This window comes from Dendrobates tinctorius, unplaced genomic scaffold (assembly GCF_039654945.1).
Source record: "Dendrobates tinctorius isolate UK_male_01 unplaced genomic scaffold, ASM3965494v1 ptg000032l, whole genome shotgun sequence".
Taxonomy (NCBI): Eukaryota; Metazoa; Chordata; class Amphibia; order Anura; family Dendrobatidae; genus Dendrobates; species Dendrobates tinctorius.
This window is the reverse complement of record NW_027361700.1, coordinates 46,079,683-46,096,115: the sequence shown is the minus strand read 5'-3', so window position 1 is coordinate 46,096,115 and position 16,433 is coordinate 46,079,683. Positions and strand designations below refer to the sequence as shown.

The window sequence follows — 16,433 nt, the reverse complement described above, 5'->3', positions numbered from 1 at the left end:
GAACGCGTAGTTCGCGTGTAGTTAATCCAACATATATTAGCCCACACGGGCAAACTGCATAATAGACCACATATGTGGTACTACACGTGATGTAACCTCTAATTTTGAATTCACGACGGCCATCCGATGAAGTGAATGATAATGCTCTCCGAAGATTCCTACATGCTAGGCACACTCCACATGGAAAAAATCCATTCCTGGGTGTGCCGGCCTGAAAGAAGTCTATACTTTTGGTGGTATAGTGACTCCTCACTAGCATGTTCTTGAGGGTATTACACCTCCGCGCAGTCATAAGGGGGTGTTCAGAAAGGCACTCACGTAAAATTGGGTCAGTTCTCAGAACCGCCCAATGTCGGTTCAAGATAGATCTCATCAGGTCCCATTTGTGATTGTATGTTGAAATAAATCTTACTTCTCCATCCATTTTAGGTTTGGATTTTTTCCACCTGTTTCCCAAGAGATCAACCCTAGAAGATCTTTTGGCCCGCCAATAACCTCTCCTAATGCTTTTACCACTGTAGCCTCTTTGGGCAAATCTTTCCCCAAGGTCCACCGCCTGAGCCTCAAATAAGGCATCAGTTGAGCAAATCCTCCTTGCACGTAAAAATTGTCCAACTGGAATAGACCTGATCGTGGAATGCGGATGTGACGAGGATGCATGCAGAAGGGCATTCACAGAAGTCTCCTTTCTATACAGATCGGTGTGAATTAAACCATCATCCTGTACTTTTATCATAACATCAAGAAATGTAATTTGATGGTGGTGAAAAGCATACGTGAGATGGATATTGAAGCTATTCTGGTTCAGAACCCCCACAAAGTCATGTAACTCAGAGACAGGGCCTTGCCAGACAAATAGAACGTCATCAATGTATCTGAACCATCCCGCAATCTGGGGAGCGGCCAGTGCGCCATCCGAGAAAATCTCCCTCTCCCAATAACCCAAGAAAAGATTAGCGTAGGATGGCGCACAAGCCGCCCCCATCGCGGTGCCCTGTCTCTGTAGAAAATATCTGTCCTTAAAAGTAAAGAAGTTGTGGGTAAGAACGAACTCCAATAGCTCCAAGACCAACTCACGCATGTCCGGATCTAAATTACTCGTTTCCAGGAAGAATCTGGAAGCCCTCAATCCATCTACGTGTCGAATACTGGTGTAAAGCGATTCGACATCTGCTGTAACCAAAATCATGTCCGCATCCACAAACAGGCCATCCAATCTCCTGAGGACATCATTAGTGTCCCTGACATAGGAGGGCAGCGTCTCAACCTGCGGATGTAAGTAGTATTCAATGAATTTGCAGGCTGGGTCGCATAGCCCCCCCATGCCAGACACAATGGGACGTCCAGGAGGAGATCTTTCTTTTACTCAGAGTGTTTATGGATTTATTTTTTTTTCCTGATGTCTCCTCCTTGCACATGAATGGGTAAAATCCTTGTGTAAACCTAAACAGGGTAGGGGCTGTTTGTGCCCCAGGTAAGGTAACCATTCATGATTAGACTATGGTTGTTATTTACATTGTCTTTTATATAGTAAATCTGTCTATCCAGTTTTTTCTACTTTTGGATATAGAATAAGTCACATGTATATACTCTGGGTGATCTGGTGTGGAAATATATACAGACACTCTGTGTTATAGTCTGTGGAAAAAGATTCAGTGTTTTTTAACTTCACTTTATCTTTTGGTAGATTTTTTACATATACTATTAAAAGTTATGTTTTATTATTTCTCTATTTGCTTCCAAAGACCATACTAAGGACCAGGGAGCACTCATTATGGGTGGAAGAAAGGTGATTCTGACATTTAAATAGGAAAGGGTTCTTCAGGGGCGTATCCGGGGGGGGAAGCCGGGCATTTGCCCCGGGTGCAGCCGACAGGGGGCGCCATCGGGCTGGCTGATGCGGCGGTCCAAGAAGGAGACTCCCTGTCAGCGGCATTCTGCCGCCCCCACACTCAGATTCTCCCGTTCTCTGAGCCGGCTGTCAAACTGACAGCTGGCGCAGAGAAAGTGCTGGGCGTCTGTGAACTAGCATCTTCAGACGCTAGTACATACACTGTCTGACGCACTTGGAGAGCAGCGCAGCGGCGCCTCACCGCCGCCGGCACTTCAGCATGCGCCAGCAGCGTGATCAGGTCACATGATCACGCTGCTGACCTTACACGCCGGCTCTTCAGAGGCAAAGACTCAGGCAGAGAGGCAGCGTTGCGGTTGGTGCGGTAAGTGCTCCAGACGGGTAATGGAGCTGAAGACACCACCGACTGTGCAAGGGAAGATTGGGGGATGGCTGCAGAGTCTCATGGAATGGATAGGGAGGGAGCAGGGGGAGTAAATTTAATGAGGACAGTGTGTGAGGACTCGGAGCAAGGCCAGGGTGCAGACATATTCATGTGGTGTGGTGGAGAAAGATGAGGAACATATGGGGGAAGGAGGGGGAAACCTGAGGACATTATGGGGGTTAATGTGGGGAAGGGGGTTAATGAGTTTGGGGGCTAATGTGGGGAAGGGGGTTAATGAGTGGGGATGGGGGTTAATGAGTGAGGATGAGGGTTATTAAGTGGGGGGTTAATGGGTGGGGATGGGGGTTAATGAGTGGGGATGGGGGTTACTGTGGGGGGGTTAATGTGTGGGGATGGGGGTTAATGTGTGAGGGGGTTAGAGTGGGGATAGGGGTTAATGTGTTGGGGGTTAATGAGTGGGGATGGGGGTTAATGTGCGAGGGGGTTAATGTGCGAGGGGGTTAATGAGTGGGGATGGGGGTTAATGTGTGGGGGGTTAATGAGTGGGGATGGGGGTTAATGTGTGGGTGGGGTTAATGAGTGGGGATGGGGGTTAATGCGTGGGGGGATTTGGAGTGGGGATGGGGGGTTATTTAATGTGTGGGGGGATTTGGAGTGGGGATGGGGGGTTATTTAATATGTGGGGGGATTTGGAGTGGGGATGGGGGGTTATTTAATATGTGGGGGGATTTGGAGTGGGGGTTATTTAATGTGTGGGGGGATTTGGAGTGGGGATGAGGGTTATTTAATATGTGGGGGGATTTGGAGTCGGGGATTATTTAATGTGTGGGGGGATTTGGAGTGGGGATGGGGGTTATTTAATGTGTGTGAGGGATTTGGAGTGTGGATGGGGGATTTAATGTGTGTGGGGGGATTTGGAGTCGGGATGGGGGATTTATTGTGTGTGGGGAGATTTGAGGACATAAAATGAAGAGTATGTATGAGGAAACAGTATGGGGGATGGGTGCAAACAGTATGGGGAGCGAGCGGGTTAATGTATGTGGACACAGTATGGGGAGTGAGGGTGATGGGATGTGTGCAGACACAGTATGGGGAGTCAGGGGTATGTGTGAGCAGACAGTATAGCGAGTGAGGGAGTAAATGTATGAGGAGACAGTATGGCGAACAGGTGGGATGTTAGAGGAGGGAGGGGAATAGTGTGAGGCCACAGTATATTGAAGATATTTTTATTTAGGAGCATTTTAATGACTCTTCTATATTTAAGGGGATCGTGTGGAGATTTGCTGCAGAAGACCGGAGAAGATGGAAGTCTGCAGAGACGGCTGTGGATGAGAAAACTCATCATGGGGTGTGGACAAGAAGAAGAAAAGGAGAACAACTCCAGAGACGACGTCGTCTATGAGGTACCTGGATGTAAATATTATTTGTGATACCGACTTATTCTCATGTTTTTATTTTTTAGGAGCATTAAAGGTGTTGTCCAGGTTTGTGCTGAGTCTGCAGTCATTCTATGTGACTGCAGATTTCTGAATTCTCACAGTGCTTACTGAACGCTGTCAGGATTCTCTCATGCCGGTAATTTACATACATACGATCACATGCTGACTAGACATGGCTTCACCCAATGAAAATGAACAGAGCGAGGCCGGGCACGTCTAGTCGGAATGTGGCCAGAAGTATATAAATCACATACTTGTGCTGACATGACTGTACATCGGCAAGGGAGAATCCTAAAAGTGTGCAGTGCATTAGTTGTGAGAATTCAGAAGCTGCAATGTCAGGATTCAGCTCTGCAGGTTCCAGTACTCATCACATGGAAACTTCACTCATATGCGATTTTCATAGTTATGGTCCTGTGACATCGAGCTTCTCTTCCTGCTTCTCTCAATTTTTTACTGAACATCGAGAGCATTAGAGAGAGCAGCTCGTGGGTACATGGCTAAGTGTGCAACTCGCATTTGTACTTTGGGGGGGGGGGTTTCGCTGAATCAAATTCTTGCCCCGGGTGCCAGAAAGCCTAGATACGCCTCTGGGGTTCTTTATAATTAAAGCAGTCAGACTGTGGAACGCCGACCACAAGAGGTAGTAATGGCAGACACTATACAACTGCGAAAAAAGGGCTGAACGATTTCATCATTGCACATAACATTGTGGGTTATAAATAATTTAGTGACAAAATGTATAATTAGTGAATAAAGTTTGAACTTGATGGACCTAGGTCTTTCTTCAACTTATGTAACTTCTAAGGCCTCTTTCACACATGAGTTTTTTGCCATCATTCACAATCCGTCGTTTTGTGAAAAAAAAATGGATCCAGCAACTGATGACGCTGGATCCGTTTTTTTCTCACAGACTTGTATTAGCAACGGATGGCCGCACACTCTCTCTCCCCTGAAACTGAGCATGCCCAGAATGGTTTCTACTCCCTACAGCTGCTGCGACGGATCCGTCAAAAAAAGTCACAATCTGCGCAGGATCCGTTTTTTCACACTTTGACGGATTACGACTGATTCTAAAAAAACTGATGTGTGAAAGAGGCCTTACATGTCAGTTGCAAGTCCGGACATGTCTCAACATGCTATAAAGCTCAGCTCCCTATCCCTGACAGAATGTGCTGGAGCGGATAACTTAGGCTGGTTTCACATTAGCGTTGTCCTCCCTGACGCTCCGCCCATTGCCGCACTTCCACCGGTCAGCTCCGCCTACGTCTGCATGCGGCCTGCGTACCTATCTTTAACATTGGGTACGCAGGCCGTGCGGATGTGTCTGAATGCGTCGTTACGATGATGCGGCGACCGCATCAAAATTGCAACATGTTGCGTTCGACGCGGTTCGCCGCATCATCAAAATGACGCATGCAGACACATCCGCATACATCCGCACGGCCTGCGTACCCAATGTTAAAGATAGGGTACGACGTAGGAGGAGCTGACCGGAGGAAGTGCGGCAATGGGTGGAGCTTCACAGAGGACATCCGCAGCTCTGAGAAACGCTAATATGAAACCAGCCTTACTGAAGTGTGTGCATATATACATGGGAGGTAAGGCCCACATTGATCTCTAGAGGGAACCCCATTACAATATAGGGAATCCTCAATATAGCAGCAGGGTGGTGTTTCTCAGACAGGGGGCAAAGGAATTAAAAGTTTTTCATGCAGAAGTGGATTCAAAAGGAATGGGAAATAGAAAACAAAGACTTACTTCTTCCTGCTAAGGCCACTACTGACTTTCACTCTTTTTTTTTAACTGTTTCTGAATATAAGCATTTTTTCCATTCATTTATAACACGGGAAAATAATCTTCATTTCCATAGGGCACAGTATTCTAGTAGTCAGAGTAACTACTGAGCACCGTTTCCAGTTCAGAAAGAAATATAAGGTCAAGGCAGAAGTCAGTTCCTGGATATCTACTCCCATTGTGCTTTAAGGGTTCATTAACACAAATCATAATTTGTCTAATTCTCCATTTTTCTACAGCTCTTGACTTTGATCATAATCAATAAGTAAAAAAAATAATCATATTTATATTTATTTCTAATCAAGTGATTTGGCTATTGTTTGGTTTTACAACATAAATATTTTTGGCTTCAATTTCTGCAATATTACAATTTGGACAGTAGATGGCACCAGACTACAGTGAATGCTGTAATACACAACAACTTGGACAAGGAGGGTCACTTTTTTTGCCAGGGAGATCAGTGCCTTTTTAATGCCAGTGTATTATTATGCAGCACATATTTTACGCCTGTATGACGGAGGGGGCAGATTCCATGAGGCCTGGTATACAGGACGATTATACACCCCACATTTGCTTAGGGTGCCAAGAGCATGCATATGGATGAGCAGCATGTATCCAATTAGGCGGCTTCCTCTTCCTCATATACTAGTGCCCCCATGAGCAGACCGTTCCTAATACCAGAGAACCCCTTTAATAATGTACATGAGAGTAACATAAAGAGAGCAGAGAAAATGTGACGGCGCCTTCAGACTGTGGTCTCTGGACTCCAGATTATCTATGGGATTGCTGCTTCATATCGTGTTAAAGCTCCAGGGGTCTCAAATGTTCACAACACTGATGTAATAAGTGTAAGTGTCGCCATCTTGTGGCCAAGTGAACACATTACAGAACCCTGCTCAATGAGATTATTTTTGTGTGCCGATATCTTCAGCTGTCCTCTGAATCTGTAGCAGAGACATCACTATCTATTTATATAATTGCCTATCTCTACAGTATACATAATCTCATTAATGTGACTGTATGTATGTATGTACAGTGGGGCAAAAAAGTATTTAGTCAGTCAGCAATAGTGCAAGTTCCACCACTTTAAAAGATGAGAGGCGTTTGTAATTTACATCATAGGTAGACCTCAACTATGGGAGACAAACTGAGAAAAAAAAATCCAGAAAATCACATTGTCTGTTTTTTTTCATTTTATTTGCATATTATGGTGGAAAATAAGTATTTGGTCAGAAACAAGCAATCAAGATTTCTGTCTCTCACAGACCTGTAACTTCTTCTTTAAGAGTCTCCTCTTTCCTCCACTCATTACCTGTAGTAATGGCACCTGTTTAAACTTGTTATCAGTATAAAAAGACACCTGTGCACACCCTCAAACAGTCTGACTCCAAACTCCACTATGGTGAAGACCAAAGAGCTGTCAAAGGACACCAGAAACAAAATTGTAGCCCTGCACCAGGCTGGGAAGACTGAATCTGCAATAGCCAACCAGCTTGGAGTGAAGAAATCAACTGTGGGAGCAATAATTAGAAAATGGAAGACATACAAGACCACTGATAATCTCCCTCGATCTGGTGCTCCACGCAAAATCCCACCCCGTGGGGTCAGAATGATCACAAGAACGGTGAGCAAAAATCCCAGAACCACGCGGGGGGACCTAGTGAATGAACTGCAGAGAGCTGGGACCAATGTAACAAGGCCTACCATAAGTAACACACTACGCCACCATGGACTCAGATCCTGCAGTGCCAGACGTGTCCCACTGCTTAAGCCTGTACATGTCCGGGCCCGTCTGAAATTTGCTAGAGAGCATTTGGATGATCCAGAGGAGTTTTGGGAGAATGTCCTATGGTCTGATGAAACCAAACTGGAACTGTTTGGTAGAAACACAACTTGTCGTGTTTGGAGGAAAAAGAATACTGAGTTGCGTCCATCAAGCATGGTGGTGGAAACATCATGCTTTGGGGCTGTTTCTCTGCAAAGGGGCCAGGACGACTGATCCGGGTACATGAAAGAATGAATGGGGCCATGTATCGTGAGATTTTGAGTGCAAACCTCCTTCCATCAGCAAGGGCATTGAAGATGAAACGTGGCTGGGTCTTTCAACATGACAATGATCCAAAGCACACCGCCAGGGCAACGAAGGAGTGGCTTCATAAGAAGCATTTCAAGGTCCTGGAGTGGCCTAGCCAGTCTCCAGATCTCAACCCTATAGAAAACCTTTGGAGGGAGTTGAAAGTCCGTGTTGCCAAGCGAAAAGCCAAAAACATCACTGCTCTAGAGGAGATCTGCATGGAGGAATGGGCCAACATACCAACAACAGTGTGTGGCAACCTTGTGAAGACTTACAGAAAACGTTTAACCTCTGTCATTGCCAACAAAGGATATATCACAAAGTATTGAGATGAAATTTTGTTTCTGACCAAATACTTATTTTCCACCATAATATGCAAATAAAATGAAAAAAAAACAGACAATGTGATTTTCTGGATTTTTTTTTCTCAGTTTGTCTCCCATAGTTGAGGTCTACCTATGATGTAAATTACAGACGCCTCTCATCTTTTTAAGTGGTGGAACTTGCACTATTGCTGACTGACTAAATACTTTTTTGCCCCACTGTATGTATGTATCGATGTATATGTATGTGTATCACCAACCAATCCTGAAGCATCTTTCATTTCACCAGAGCTGTTCAAAAGAAGCTCAGCTGTGATTGGTTGCTATGGTCAACAGTTTTCCTTGTAACCAATCACTAAGCATCTCTCATTTCACCAGAGCTGGTTAAAAGTAGCTGAGCTGTGATTGGTTGCTATGAGCAAGGTTTCCCACTTGACAACACCTCAGCAGACACTGACCAGGTGGGAGAAATCTAGCATCCCCAGGAACATAAGCTCCCAGCCATTGTCTGCCCCCCAGAAAGGAGCACAGAGCACATGACAGAAATGAATCCCCACCTCTCCCCTCTCCCCACCTGAATCACACATCCTCCGTCCCGTAGACACATCTTCCCTCTTAAAGGGATCATTGGTATGGAAGTCAGAGCAAATCCATCCAGCGCTTTGGTTTTGACCCCAGGCCTCTCTTGACCCCTTAATGTCCACTGACTTGCACAGTCCGTCATGGCAGGAGGTAACTTCCCGCACCATGACGGACTGTGCACGTCCTGCCTTGAACTGTCACTGTGTGTAAACACGCAGTGACAGTTCAGTGCCGACAGCTGTCTATGACAGCTGACTGACCAAACACAGCAGCGATCGGTCAGGAGAGGCTAAAATGTCAGCCTTTCCTGCCCGATGATCAGTGCAGGAGCTCAGCGCTGCAGTGGCTGAGCGTCCTGCACTGACAGCTGGGAGCGGCGCCCCCACCGCCCCCCGCTGTTAACCCCCTCACTGCTGCGATCGAGCACAGCGTTCAGAGGGGGAGGCAGAGGGTAGGGGGCCCAGGTCTATATGTGCCATGATGACCTGAAGGTGTCATGACAACCTCCGGGTCATTCACCTACGGAGAGCTGCAGAGACCATGCTCACAGCAAGGTGTCTGCAGCTCTCAGCATAGGCATAATACATTACAATGCGAGAGCATTGTAATGTATTATACCGAAAGTGAAAGTCCCATGAAGGGACAAGGTAAAAAAAAAAAATTAAAAAATAATTTTAAAAAATTCCCCTAAAAATACACATTTTTATGTAAAAAAAAAATATATATACACGTTTTGTATCGCTGGGTCCGTAAAAATCCCATCTGTAAAAGCGTCACCCTAGTTAACCCCTTCAGTGAACGCCGTAAAAAAAAAAAAAAAAACACAAAAAAGTAGCACATTATTCTTTTTCCAAGCGGTATCATATCGTTTGGAAAAAGCGCAAAAACACACGATCAGAAAGACAGATATAAATAAACATGGTACCGCTGAAAACATCATCTTGTCCCGCAAAAAAACAAGCCGCCATACAGCTCCATCAGCGGAAAAATAAAAAAGTTATAGCTCGTAGAATAAAGTAATGCAAAAATAATTATTCTTTGTATAAAAGTTTTTATTGTGTAAAAACGGCAAAACATAAAAAAAGATATAAATGAGGTATCGCTGTAATCGTAGTGACCTGAAGTATAAGGCTATGTGCACACGTAGCAGAAAATTTCTGCTTGAAAACCGGACTCCCTTCCCAGAAACCGCGCGCTTTTTTCTGCGCGGTTTCCGTGCATTTTTTGAGCAAAAAACGCGCGGTTTTTATGCGTTTTTTTCCGCGCGGTTCCTGATGCATAGAAATAGCCAGAAATGCGGAAAAATTAATGAGCATGCTGTGTTTTTTACCGCAACGCATTTTTTTCGCGGTAAAAAACACATCAATATGCACAAAAAGTGCAAAATGCATAGAAATAAATGGGAGGCTTATTTTTAGCGTTTTTTGAGCGGATTTTTTTGGCAAATCCGCTAAAAAAAACGCTAAAAAACGCTGTGTGTGCACACAGCCTAAAGCTGCCATAGGCCTGTTTCACACTTCAGTTTTTGTCCATCAGTCAAGATCCGCCGTTTTGCAAAAAAAAACACGGATCCGCCATTTTGTTTGGCGGATCCGTTTTTTTCCCATTGAGTTGCATTACCGGCGGATCTTGACGGATGGCCATCTGTTGGAACCGTTTTTTTGCGGATCCGTCAGAATTTTACCGTCCGCCGACATGCCCGAACGGAGCATGTAACGTTTTTTTCCGCCGGCAGGATCCGCACTTCACACTGCACATGCCCGAAAGTCTTCACTCAGCCGGAAATTTAACCCTAAAGTCTGTTCTGGCGGCTGAAGAAAAAAAATATCACTCTCTCTCTCTCCCCTCGGGCAGCGGTTCCTTTAAAATTCTTCATTCATTGGATCCGTCAAAAAAACGGTCCAGTGGCATCCGTTCACATCAGTTAGCAACGGATCCGCTTTCCGCCATTTTGGCGGATTTTTACTGACACAAAAAAACTGAAGTGTGAAACAGGCCTTACTAATTTTACCACACACAGAACGATGAAAAAAAAAAAAACAATTGCTGGTTTTTGTTCATTCTGCCTCCACAAAAATCAGAATAGAAAGCGATATCAAAAAACGTTATGTGCCCGAAAATGGTACCAATAAAAACGTCAATTCGTCATGCAAAAATCAAGCCCACACATGACTCTGTCGGCCGGAATATGAAAAAAGTATAGCTCTCAAAATGTGGTGATGCAAAAATTTCTTACAAAAAAATTCTTCCAAAAAAAAGCGTCTTTTAGTGTGTGACAGAATCTAAACTCGAAAAAAGGATATAAATCTGATATCGCTGTAATCGCACCGACCCGAAGAATAAAGTCACCATATCACTAATACCGCACGAGGAACGGCATAAAAAATAAAACCAATTCTTCACCTTTTGTGGATTTGTGCATTCTGCCTCCCAAGGATCGCAGTAAGGCAATCACAGTGGTTCCCCCCACATATGGGGTATCAGCGTACTCAGGACAAATTGCACAACAACTTTTGGGGTCTAATTTCTCCTGTTACCCTTGTGAAAATAAAAATTTTGGGGAAAAAAGATCATTTTTGTGGAAAAAAAATATAATTTTTTTTATTTTCTATGTTATAAACTTCTGTGAAGCACTTGGGGGTTCAAAGTGTTCACCAAACATCTAGATAAGCTCCTTGGGGGGTCTAGTTTCCAAAATGGTGTCACTTGTGGGGGGTTTCCACAGTTTAGGCACATCAGGGGCTCTGCAAACGCAACATGACGCCCGCAGACCATTCCATCAAAGTCTGCATTTCAAAACGGCGCTCCTTCCCTTCTGAGCTCTGCCGTGTACCCAAACATTGGTTTGCCCCCACATATGGGGTATCTGCGTACTCAGGACAAATTGCACAACTGTTCGCATCCTTTTACCCTTGGGAATATAAAAATTGGGGAAGAAAAGATCATTTTTATGGAAAAATATGATTTTTTAATTTTACGGCTCTATGTTATAAACTTCTGTGAAGCCCTTGAGGGTTCAGAGCTCTCACCACACATCTAGATAAGTTCCTTGGGGGGTCTAGTTTCCAAAATGGGGTGACTTGTGACGGGTTTCCACTGTTTAGGCGGCTCTCCAAATGCGACATGGCATCTGATCCCAATTCCAGCCAAAAGTCAAATGGCGCTGCTTCCCTTCTGAGCTCTGCCATGTGCCCAAATAGTGGTTTACCCCCACATATAGGGTATCAGCCTACTCAGAACAAATTGCACAATAACTTTTGGGGTCCTGCTACCCTTGGGAAAATAAAAATTGGGGGGTGAAAAGATAATTTTTGTGGAAAAGATATGATTTTTTTAACTTTACGGCTCTACGTTATATATATATAATAAACGTCTTTTACACAAGCCACATGATCATTAACTATGCATAATAAACAATACGACTCAATGTCCACAATTTACTATGATACAAACAAGTCATTTAAATGATGAATATATAAAATAGAGAGGATACATTAGCAACAGGGAGAAAAAAGAGCGGTCCATATAGATATTATTTGCCCTGAGTCCGCCAAGCAACCACATAGGTGAAATGAGAAATTATGCTTACCAGATTATGTTAGTATAATGAGACCCACCAAGGTAATAGGATCATTGAAAAGTCTAGGGGCAAAGGAACACTTTTGTAATTATTATGCAACACACGTAGGCTAAGACAAAAGCGGCATCTAAGTAAACATCATGTGCTGGAAAGGAATAGCTTACCACATACGTGCCATAGATAAAGGGTCCCGATGCACTGCACTGCATAGTAGCGGGTAGGAGCCAGTGGTGTGAGCACTTGAGGGATCAGTGAGCGGGTTTGCTATAAAGATGGTGGGTCCGGAAGTAAATGGCTGGAACTTACGCGAAGACTGTGGGTGGAACGCCAGTGGAACTCATGTGATACGGCGTACCAGAAGTTCGTCACTAAGGCTTCTCAAGAACGGAAGTGCTCGGTGGAACACAGCCATGATACGCAAGCAAGAAGTAGGTGGTGCTGGGGGCGGTCCCAGTTCGTGCAAGCATGGAGATTCATTGATGGAGCGTATAGATTATGTAAGTGTGACGAGTCAGCTTCAGCTGAATCGACTTTTCTTTAGAGTGGACCCTCTGGGTCGTGGCACCCACCCACCGAGGGCGAGCTAACCTTGTGAGGAACCACCCCCTATACAGGGAGTGTCAGGGGCAAGACTGCTGGAACCAGATGGCCGGCTCAAGGAAGACACAATGTGAGTGTCTGACGACAAGGGACGTGCAGGAAACAAGACAAGACAAGACGTGAGTTCAAGTTTTCTTCATTAAGGCAAACTCAGGGTAACATCAGGTGCAAGACGTGATAACACAGGGAAAAGACAGCAAGGTACTGCGAGGGCACGCCAAGGTCCATGGCATGATACGTGCTAGGTGGCATGCCTGGGCACAGGCAAGGGCACGATGACGTCGGACTCCGGACAGCAGGCAACGATCAACAGGGTCATCAGGTTCCGGAGCTCCAATGGCGATCGGCAAGTTCCGGGCATCCAGCAGGCCAACCAGGGTTCAGGCAGGGAGGCACGACAGTGTTCAAAAACATGGTGCGTATTAGGGAACACGCCAGGGTCCAAGGTAAAGTTCAAGGCAGGGTGCGTGCTAGGGACACGCCAGGGTCCAAGGCAAGGTGCAAGACAGGGTTCAAGACACTAGGCATGGTGCATGTTTAGGGGACACGACAGGGTTCAAGGTCCTGGGCACGCTAAGGAAGCCACCAGGATTCAAGATTCAAGGTCCTGCGTGTGCAAAGGGGCACGCAAAGGTCAGGGTTCAAGACAAAGAGCAGGGCACAGAGCAAGGTACGAGCAAGACAAGATTCAAGACAGGTCATGGAACTCAGAACATGACAGAGAGACAAGACAAGGTTCAGGACAGAGCAAGGAAAGCGAAAGACTTGTGCAAGAGTAGCATGAAAACGCACAGTGCGAGAAACAGCGTGAGTGCAAGAGAGCACAGAAAACACGACTGGGGCACCGGCAGGCGGTACCGGCTGGAGGCACAGGCAGGCGGGCACGACTAGAGGCGGCACGGCTGAGGCACAGACAGGCGGAAACCACAATAGCACTGGACGGCGAGTACGGTTGAGGCACAAACAGGCGGGCACGACTAGAGCGGCACGGCTGAGGCACAAACAGGCGGGCATGGGGCGACCAGGCGCGTGCAAGAGGGCATGCAGCCACAAGGCAGGGCTTGGCAAAGGTACAGGACAGAGACCCGTGCGAGACGGCACGGCAACGCCTAGTACGAGAGGTGCAAGAGCGCACGAAAAACGGAGACTAAGTTCAAGGCAAGGTCCTGCGCGTGCAGAGGGCACGCCAGGGGAAGAGTTTAAGACACAGAGTGGAACGTAGGCAGTAGCACAGAGCCGGGTACAAGAGAAGGAAAGCGGAACGTATGCTAGAGCCCAGAGACGGGTCAAGGCAGGGCCTTGAGACTAGACATAGGACAGAGTCTAGCAGCGGAGCGTAGGCCGAAGCCCAGAGCCGGGTCAAGGCAGAGCCTTGAGACTAGACATAGGACAGAGTCTAGCAGCGGAGCGTAGGCTGAAGCCCAGAGCTGGGTCAAGGCAGAGCCTTGAGACTAGACACGGAACATAGGACAAACAACAAGGCAAAGAGCTTAGGCAAGACATAGCGAAACAGGCTAAGGCAGAGAACAGAGGAAGGACTACAAGTCTAAGAATAACAAGGACAAACACAGCACAAAAGACAACACAAGACATGGCACGAGACAAGAGTCAGAATACAAGCACAGAGTGTGCAGAGGCACAACAGGGCAGAGTGCAGGGTCAGAGAATACAGGGAGCGACCGAGCAGACCAAGCAGCCATACAGGGAAGCAACACGATACTCAGGCCCCGACCATAGGAAGGGGCGGTCTGATATAGGGCATTAGCACCTGCACTTCCGGGTCAGGACCAGGAGAGGACTTCCGGTTCAGATCCTCCAGGATCATAGAGAGGGTCACTTGGTCGAGTCCTCCAAGACCATAGAGAGGATTGCTGGATCAGACTGTGCTGGAACATATAGAAAAGGTCACATGATCAAGGGCTCCAGGATCACAGAGAGGATTGCTGCATGCAGAGCAGAGACGACTGGTCACACAGCGCACTGGCAGGCAGCCATGAGATGAGGCGCGCGTGTACACTGCTCCAGGCATCGTGCAGCATAACAGTTACGAGGTGCGTGTGCACACTGCTTCCTGGGATCCCGCAGCATAAGACATAATGAGCAAGATGGTTCAGTGCACGTGCAAACTGCTCCAGGAGTCATGCGGCATATCAGACATGAGATGCGTGTGCACACTGCTCCAGGGATCTTGCAGCATAACAGTCATGAGGTGCATGTGCACACTGCTCCAGGGATCTTGCGGCATAACAGTCATGAGGTGCGTGTGCACACTGCTCCAGGGATCTTGCGGCATAACAGTCATGAGGTGCGTGTGCACACTGCTCCAGGGATCTTGCGGCATAACAGTCATGAGGTGCGCCTGTACACACAAGCGATACCCTCGGGGCGCCCACAGGGACCCGGACCTGGGGACAATGAGGCATGACAGGCATGACAATGGGGATCATGCAGCGCAAGCAGCATGGCCGGCATGACGGGCATGACAGTGAGTATATTAATTGTAAAGAAATGAAAATTCAAGACGCGACCAAGGGAATATTGAAAGAAGAATTATCAGTCCCTTCAAGGAGCATAATAAAGTACATCAATGAATAATAATAATATTAATAATAAATTTTATTTCTATAGCGCCGACATATTCCGCAGCACTTTACATTTCAGAGGGGACTTGTACAGACAATAGGCATTACAGCATAACAATAATCACATAGATCATAACAGATACCAAGAGGAATGAGGGCCCTGCTCACAAGCTTACAATCTATGAGGAAAAAAGGGAGACACGAAAGGTGGGTGGTAACAGTTGCCCTGATTGTATGGACCAGCCATAATGTTAAGTGTGTAACAGTACAGATGCAGAGGGCTAATGGATGCATAAAACATGTGGGAACATGATGCGGGGAAACTGGTTATGGTAAAAATTTTTGGCTGTGCCCCATAGGGATAGATTAGGTTAATGTGTTGAGGCGGTAAGCCAGTCTGAATAAATGAGTTTTCAGGGCACGCTTAAAGTTGTGGGGATTGGGGACTAATCGTATTGACCTGGGAAGTGCATTCCAAAGAATTGGCGCAGCACGTGTATAGTCTTGGAGACGGGAGTAGGAGGTTCTGATTACTGAGGATGCTAACCTCAGGTCATCAGCAGAACGGAGGGCGCGGGTAGGTTGGTATACTGAAACAAGGGAGGAGATGTAGGGTGGTGCTGAGCCATGAAGAGCTTTATGGGTGAGGGTTTGTACTGGATTCTGGAGTGGATGGGTAGCCAGTGTAATGACTGGCACAATGTAGAGGCATCGGTGTAACAATTGGCGAGGTATATGATCCTGGCAGCAGCATTCAAGACAGATTGGAGGGGGGAGAGTTTGGTAAGAGGGAGACCAATTAGAAGAGAGTTACAATAGTCGAGACGAGAATGAATAAGAGAAACAGTAAGAGTTTTTGCGGAGTCAAAAGTAAGAAAAGGTCGAATTCTAGAAATGTTTTTGAGGTGCAGATAACAAGAGCGAGCCAGTGATCGTATGTGGGGGACAAAGGAAAGCTCAGAGTCAAGTATGATCCCAAGACAGCGGGCATGTTGCTGGGGAGTAATAGTGGAACCACACACGGAAATGGCAGTGTCGGGTATAGGTACATTAGTAGCGGGAGGAAACACAAGGAGTTCAGTCTTTGACAGGTTCAGTTTCAGATATAGTGAGGACATGATGTTAGACACAGCATTTAGACAATCGCCGGTGTTTTCTAGAAAGGCTGGCGTGATGTCAGGAGAAGAAGCGTATAATTGGGTGTCGTCAGCATAGAGAT

At 46.3% G+C, this 16,433-nt stretch overlaps 1 long non-coding RNA gene across 2 annotated transcripts in view; it reads right to left on the bottom strand.

The window, feature by feature from the left end:
- Positions 1–16,433, bottom strand: part of LOC141086642 (uncharacterized) — a 56,469-nt gene that overhangs the window by 1,457 nt on the left and 38,579 nt on the right. The window lies entirely within an intron of this gene.